Raw genomic sequence first — 8,550 nt, forward strand, 5'->3', positions numbered from 1 at the left:
TTTGAGACTGAAGTTTGTTAATGACAGAATAGGACATTGGGTTAAGTTCAGTTGCTCGTTCAACTGCGCGTTGGAAATTATCAATATATTCAGATTTTAAAGTGAATTCCATTTATAGATTATTGATTCCACTGATAAATGCGGGACATGCAACAAGTCACGTTCGTCTTCAGAAGAACTTGAATAAGTCAAACGGCTGAGTCGATCAATTTCTTCTGAAAAAGTGACGTAACTTTCACCTTTTCTCTGTTTTCGGGATCGTAATTCGTTGTAATACATTCTGGAGAGGTTTTTCTCATCAAATTTGTCACTCAATACCTCTGTGATTCTTTTGTAATTTGTTGTCTCCTTATCAGGTAGTTTACTCAAAATTAACCGAGCTTTACCGGGAGGACGAGTCAATAATTGGGCTGCTTTAGTCTGTTCTGACCAAGATTATGTGCTGCACCAATTTCAAATTGGAGTTGATAATGAGACCAGAGTTCAGAACCGTCGTAAGTATCTGGTTTAATGTGAGAATTTTTTTCTAGATGGGGTGAATGAGAAGTATTAGCATCAGCATGAGTAACAGCATGAGCATTTGCATTGTAATTAGTAAAAGCAGTGGAAGTAGAAGCGAAATAATTTTCAGAGTTATCTGATAAATTCCTCGGTGGTGGAGATGGTGGGACTTGGATCCATGGTGGGTATTGTGGTGGAACAGGAAGTATCGAGGTCTCTGGTACATATCGAAGACGTGTGTTCAGGTGCACTGGGACTGGTTGTGGTCGATTCAGTTGATTCAAAGAATGCCGATGGGTATTTCCACGGACCAGTCCAGGTTGAGATGTGTTTGAATACACTGGAGGGTGCCCAAGAAGATGTTGAAGAGATTTCAGAATATTTTCTGGAGGGTTTCGGGCTGCTGACTGTCCTGTGGGCTGTTGTTGAGAGGTCAGGAGAACTTGGGGAGGAGCTTAATGAAGCCTGTAAGGTAGTTGTTGGAGATTCAGAGGGATATCTTGAGGATTCGAATTTGGTAGATTCCGCGGAAGTTGTTCTTGAGAGTTGAGAGGGACATTCTGGATATTGGGAGTTGTTAGGTTCCCTATGGACCGTTGTAAGAGGTTCAGAGTAATTTCTTGGAAGTTTGAAGCTGTCGGATTCACTGGGGGTAGTTATTGAGGGTTGACAGGGACATCTCGGACGTTAGGGGTTGCAATATTTCCTGGGGTCTGTTGTTCAGGGTTTCAAGAAGCACCAGGAATGTTTGGGGCTGCTCGAATCTCTGGAAGTTCTTGTTGACGATTCGGAAGATTTTCAGAGATATTAGGAATTGCTGGGTTGTCTAGAAGATTCCTTGATAAATTGAAGAGATCATTCCGGGCAGCTCGAGGCCCTTCTTCCCTGTCTTGACGTATGGTCTCACATAGGCCAGTGACGACGTCATTCAATTGTCCTCGAAATTCGTTTCGAAGTGGATTTTCCATCTCTCCGAGTTGAAGCAGGACGGAATTCGTTTGCTGAAGTTCTTCATCCGACGGTAAATGGGGGCGAAAACTCTAACAAAGGGGCCGCGATGTTCCTCCAAATGTCCTCTTCTTCTTCTCCCTCGCCCCGCCATAATTGAATACAAAAAAATGAAAGTCACTCACCAGTCAATCAAAATTTTCCTTTTCCATCCTCTCAATTAAATTCCTATAATCCAGAAAGCCCAGTGGTAAGGAATCCGAATGGAGAATCCATCACTCCTCCGCCAGGATTGATGGTGGGTTAGAAAGTTCCAAAATTCAACGTCTCACGATGTTTCTGAAATCTTCTCCGCACGTGGTTTTCACTCGAAACACTTCTGACAGCAATATTATGCCCAACGATGTATAATGAAGGACACAGGGATTAATTAAATAGATGGGGCGGTTTATTATGTGCACAGAAGGCAACACGATGTGTCTTGTACCAAGTTATCCCAAAAGACAGGCGTTACCAAGGGAGTTCAGTGACATCCTTCGGATGATAGAGAATTACTTTCTGTTTCGAAGGGAGATACGCAACATTATTATAAGAGCTGTACCAAATTTCACCATACCAAATTTCAACTCGCTAATGCGAACTCGATTAAAAATTCCAAAGACATTTGAATGGAGTTCAAAAATGATGAAATGGCCCACGTAGCATGCCGCCATTACCCAATACTAGATTCGCACGCGGGGGAATGATTGAAAACCGATGAATTGAAACCTCAAAACCCGAATGGACTACTTCCCCAGTAATAATCAAAAGAGTGGAAAAAGTCATACGACATTTTTCACCAATTAAAAATGGACTCATGGGAGCCGATGTGACAAGTGACCCCAAAATTCATATAAAAATGTCATAAAAATGAAAGTTAGTCCGTCTTGAAGCAGCGACGGAGCGGAGTCAATTCTGGTGGAAGTAGTTTACTTAATCGATCCGGTTTTCAATCTTTCCGATTGGTAGCGGTGCAGAGTCGATATTATGCAGAAAAGTTATCAAGTATAACGAACAATTGAGTCCATCCGGAGATAAAAATTCCTTCAACCGAGAGCGGTATTTCGTCTTGCATATAAGGCATTCGACTACCGCGAAGTGTTGCGGGCAGTCTCGCCCAAAACCACTAACTTTCTTGCCAATATCCTCAAAACTCAAAACAAACTATAGGAGTGGAAGAAAGTGTTTTTGAGAAAGTAGACATAAAAGCCTCTAGGAAGTCTAGTTGCTGGTGAGGAAATTACAATTCCACCCAACTATCCATAAAAAGGGATACTATTGTAATCTGAAACCAAGCTGTGAGTAACATAAATTGTATAACAGAGAATCAGATCCCTCCGATTATTGCAGGGGTAGGAATTTTAACTACGTAAACTTTTGTAAAACACACTTATGTTTTTGTCAACCGAATGGATTTTCAAAATACAATTAAATTGATATTTAACTTTTACTACAACTCCAAATTTCTTGAAAAGTGAATATTCTCACCTCAAACCCTATGTCTAAACGAAACCCCTTTCCTTTATATTTTAGTAAAAGGCAAGACTATAAACATGGCGTTGCCGAATAATTCTAAATTCCAATAATTTTAGCTCTGAGTTTAATGTGACAATTAAAACATGGCCTTACCACAACTACCAAATCGTAACAGACTCTCTCAGTGCTCTCCGCTCCCTCTCGCGACCAACAGTTCACGTCAAAACCAACAAACATATTGTCGAAATTTAAAAAAACTAAAAACTTTTCACTGAAATCAATGATATCACTAAATCTATTCAATTCAAATAGGTCTCGTCATACACGAGAATCGAGGGCAATGACGAGGCTGACCGCTTAGCGGAGGAGGCCACGGAGCTGCCACCAGATGAATCGTTTGTCATTCCCTACACCGACTTTCGCAAAAAATTCAAAAAAGATTCACTCAACTTTTCATTTGAACAATGCATTAATCATTCTCTTCATAAACTTAACCATGAATCGGTGTTACTCCGTCTAAACTTCAGACAAGCTTTAAATGGTGTGTATGGTTTTTATGGTTAAAGGTCTTCTATATGAATGTAAATCATACCTGATATTTATATATGTATTATATAGATATTTATGTATATACTTTCGTAGTTATATAAACCTATAGGTTTCGGTAAGCTTAAATAAATAAATAAATTGAAAAAACATATCCTTTCGACGCTAAAATCTTTCTCCTGACATGACAGCTAAAATTTCATGGCGCAGTCGGTAGGACCTGCCTAAGTTTCCAATACTCTTATCTTTTAAATTTAAATATTCTTAAAATTTTGAAACCCATTCTAGTCAATGCAATTTTTTAGCTTTGGGAAACCATTCTTAAAATTCAAATAGACTTTTCCTTACAAAATTCGAATTTTCTTTGAAATAATTACAAGCGAAATTTTGCTTTCTTTCCCAATTTTATTGGAAAAACTATATAAATTCCTAATCTAAATTAACTTAGTTAACTCAAAACTCTTTTTACAAAATGTCGAATACGTCCTTCGTAAATATCAGTTATTCTGAAGACTCAGGTGATGCTGCTCAAACCGTCTCCAGCTATGAAGAATATGTCAAAGCTCAAGACATTGCAAACAGCATTCTCATATTCTCCGGTACAAATGAGCACTGCTCTCTGGACGAATTTGAGTACGCGTTGAGATCAAATCTGTCCTCCATTCCTGAAGCAGATGGAAGGAAAGAAGTATATATCAGACAAATACTCAAATGCCTTTTACCCCCCGCAAAATTTGTAGTAGCGAATAAACTCCTCTTTGCTGTAGAAAGTATCCTTACTCACCTAATCAAGAGATTTAGAGGTCAGTACGACTTTACGTACTATATAAACAGAATATACGGGTTGTTGAAAATCAAAGATGAACCCCTGGAATCAAGGAAAGCATTAGGCGCAACAATCTGAAGAAAATTTCTAAAATACTCATCCAATTGGAGACTGATGAATTCAGGGTAACAGTCAAAGTACGAGCATTGGAGATCCCTGATAACGAACACTACATGTACATCACGGAGTATCCCTCAATTGCAGTGCATTCAGGGGGATCCTTACCGCCTGAATTATTCAGGGGAACAGACACCACCATCTCCGAGATATCATTATCAGCAACATCGGCCATACAATCAACCATATAATCAGTCCAGCACTCCAATGCCGTCAACCAGTTTTAAACATCGAAACTATCCAGGGCCAAGGAGAAGTCAGGATCCCTCACGAGACCTGGTCGCTGCCCTCCTCAACGAGTACCTACCATCCAACCGGAACAGGCAAAGTAATAAGTACAGGCAGACACCACCTCGACCGCCCGGGCCACCTCCATCCATACCAGGGCAAAGAGCTCATTCTAGAGACCCTCTTATGGAAGCCACGCAGAACCTCAACAACGTCATGGCCTACGGTCAATCTCCGACCGTAGAGACTGAGACCATCTATAAAGATCTGATGGAGCCCGCAGAAAACCCTGCACCTGATAAGATACTAGTCCTCGCCAGTATCCTGGCAGCCAAAAAACGCGCTCATGCTTCCTCGCCTAAACTCAAACAGAACACTTCAGATATGAAGGAGATCAACAACATGTTACAGCAGACGATAGCTTCACTTCAGCAACTTGCCATGAGTCTGAAAAACCTGCAAACGCAGAATCATCCACCATCAGATCCGAAGCTACACTCCAGATCTCCTTCAAGGGAACGAGAAGAAAGAAATATCCCCCAGAATCCCACAAGAACTCAGCGGAACAGCGCCAGCTCATCCACAGAGGGAACCATGTCAACGGACACTTTAAACGGGATTGTTGCTCGCCAATTGAGTGCGATGACGAGCAGCCAAAACCAGCACTCACTCCATACGATGTCGAGCATGCCCCCCAGACAGTAAAGCCAATACTGTATAGAGTTATCGGTGGTCCTCAGATCATCCTTCGAAGACCAAATCATCTCCCCAAGTGTGAATGCATTAATCGACACCGGAGCCTCCATAAACCTGATATCGTTCCAGTCATTGGTGGAAAACGCCCTCATCCATACCACGGAGACCGTCGGAATTGTTGGGTTATCCAACCTCGTCCTGAACTCCCTCGGAGTAGTTCGCCTCGCAGTGCATCCTGAAGTTCAAATAAAATTCCACGTGATTCCTCACCATCCAGGTGGATATGGAGCCATCATTGGGAATGAAAAGTTGAATGAGTTGAAAGCTCACATCTCTTTCAACACAAACAACATTAGCTTCAACATCGCCCCGTTGAAACCTATACATTTCTGCCTCCCGAATTGCCCAATTAGAGAAAAACTTTGCCGGATTGCACTCAACTAAAGGTAAAGAACCTCATCGGAAATCGACATCGATTTCTCATCGATATAGGAGCTGATATCAATCTTATTGAGAGGAGAGTCATCAAGCCGAACGCACGAATTGAACCCCCAAGGATACCTTATTTACTCGGGGTAACAGAAAACGCATTCCCAACATGCGGTGTAATTCATCTAAAAATCTTCAATTCTCCATTACCATTCCACATCGTAGACCATAAACTCCCAGTCGAGGGAAGTGGATTGCGGGGCCTGGAATTTCTAGTTCAAGAAAAGGTTCACATACCTTACCAGCAACGGAATCTTACCAATCTCAGGAGACCTAACCTGCCAGTTCATCGGTATAACTAAGAAAAATCTCATGGATCAGCCGTCGTACCACCAAGAACAAGAATGGTCATTTGAATTTCCACCGCAAACCCAGAGATGTCCGTTGGTTACCTACCAAAAATTGCCACACAACCGTGTGTCTAACTAGGAGAGAGTATAGTCCGCATAAAAGAAGGAATAGCCTGCCTTTTCACTATCAACACTACAGATGAATCTATCGAAATCTGTGCCGCCTTAAACAGTACAAGAAATTGACGTCCTAGAAAGAACTGAGATATTTGGAAAATCAGGAGAGACCTTCGCCCGTTGTAATATGGGAATTACCCCAGGGTAAAATATCGGTTTATTACCTCGCACATCACACGTGATGGAAGCCCTACCGGATCAAGAGTTTAAAACATTCGAATGCAGGGAAGTGATTGACCTAGTAAAAGAGTTCAATGACATTGTCCACCCTCCGGGAGATAAGCTTGGTAAAGCTAAAAATTTCCAGTGCAAGATCAGAACTATCGATGATAAACCTGTCCATAAGCGACAATACAAGTTCCCTCCTGAATGTCAGGAGGAGATTAATCGGCAACTAGACAACCTGCTAGAGCAATAAGTCATCAGACACTCAGAATCGCCCGACAACTTACCCATTTGGATTGTACTAAATAAAGCAGACTCCAAGGGAAGGAAGCGATGGAGAATGGTCATCGATTTCCGTCATCTCAATCAGAAAACGATTGGAGATTCTTACCCGTTAGCCAAGATATCGGAAATTCTTTCTCAACTGGGCAGAGCCAAGTACTTCAGTGTTTTCGACCTAGCCACTGGATTCTATCAAATCGCAATGGATGAAGCAGACACTGAGAAAACCGCCTTCACCGGTCCCAGCGGACACTACGAGTAGGCGAGGATGTCTTTTGGACTACAAAATTTACCGCCAATCTTCCAGCGGATGATGGATCAGACCCTAACTGGTCTGAAAGGAACAGAACTCTACGTCTACTTGGATGACGTAGTGGTCTCTTCCAGAACACTGGAAGAACATGTTACTCGTCTCAAGAGATTTTTCAACTGTCTGCGGAAAAACGGGCTTACTCTCCAACCTGATAAATGTAATTTTTTCATGAATGAGGTAGCCTATCTGGTAAACATAATCAACGACCAGGGTATTCACCCTGACCCGGCAAACATAAAGGCATTGACAGAGATGCCTTTTCCTGCAAATCAAGGAATAAAGAGATTTCTAGGCTTCAGTAACTACTATCGACGATTCGTGAAGGACTATACAGAAATTGCCCAGCCTCTCAACGATTTTCTCAAGAAAAACGTGAGATTTAAATGGAGCAATGAACAAGAACAATCATTCAAAGCCCTCAAGGAATCCATCACCGAGGAATCTTTGCTGTATCACCCTGACATGAACGAACCATTTATCGTTCATGTTTCCAGTACTCAAAACGGTATTGGAGCCATCCTCAGCCAAAAAGATGATGAAGGAGACGAACACCCGTTCCTGCACGCATCGAAAGCGCTCCGAGATGCTGAAACGAGATATACTTCAGTAGAATTGGACTGCTTTGCAGCCGTCTATGCTCTGCAGCAGTTCAAACCCTACATCTACAGAGTACCGTTCACCATCATTACCAACAGTCCAGCCTTGAACTGGTGCAGGGATTCCAACAACCCCACCACCTGCCAAGTCAAGTGGAAAACCTACTTGAATGACTTCACGTTCGAGGTGGAAATCAAGAACCAGAAGAAAAATCAGCTTGCAGAAGCCTTCGCAGAAAATCCTCTCTAACATGAAAAAGAGGAAATTTTCATGTTCGCAACTTGTATGCCAACTCTACCGGTACACAAGTTCAGTTTGAAGACACCAGGATCAGCCACCAACCCTAGGCGAAAGATGAGAATAAATAGCGACTTCAAAGTCATAACCATTCCAGCAGCGGGGAGTACAATTACCGACAGGCTTCGGGCTAGAAGAGCATCAGAAACAAACAGTAGTACCCGACAACGGATCTCCACCAGATTTAACCGGGATTATAAAATGACACCCAAAATCAGCAAAACCCCCGCACCATCTATCCAGAATACAACTCAGGGCAACTTAATTGAAAACTACCCAGAGACAGTGGAGGAAACAACCCCCACGCCGTCCACCTCTCCGATCGTGGAGATGCCAGAACCAATTCCAACACCTTCAGGATCCGACGAATCATCGCCTTCAAGAGAAAACTTATAATACCTGGCGATGTAGAAAACCAGGAAGGGAATTAGTTAGAAATGTCCCTTGAAGAAATTCCAATGAACAAAGAGCTGGAGGATGACACATTCATCACGAAACAGCCCTCCACTAATGATGAAATACTAACCATCATCGAAGCTGAGAATCGAATGGAGGAGAAGGAC

Source organism: Diachasma alloeum, unplaced genomic scaffold (genome assembly GCF_001412515.2).
Source record: "Diachasma alloeum isolate Michigan unplaced genomic scaffold, Dall2.0 Dall_scaffold_00376, whole genome shotgun sequence".
Lineage (NCBI taxonomy): Eukaryota > Metazoa > Arthropoda > Insecta > Hymenoptera > Braconidae > Diachasma > Diachasma alloeum.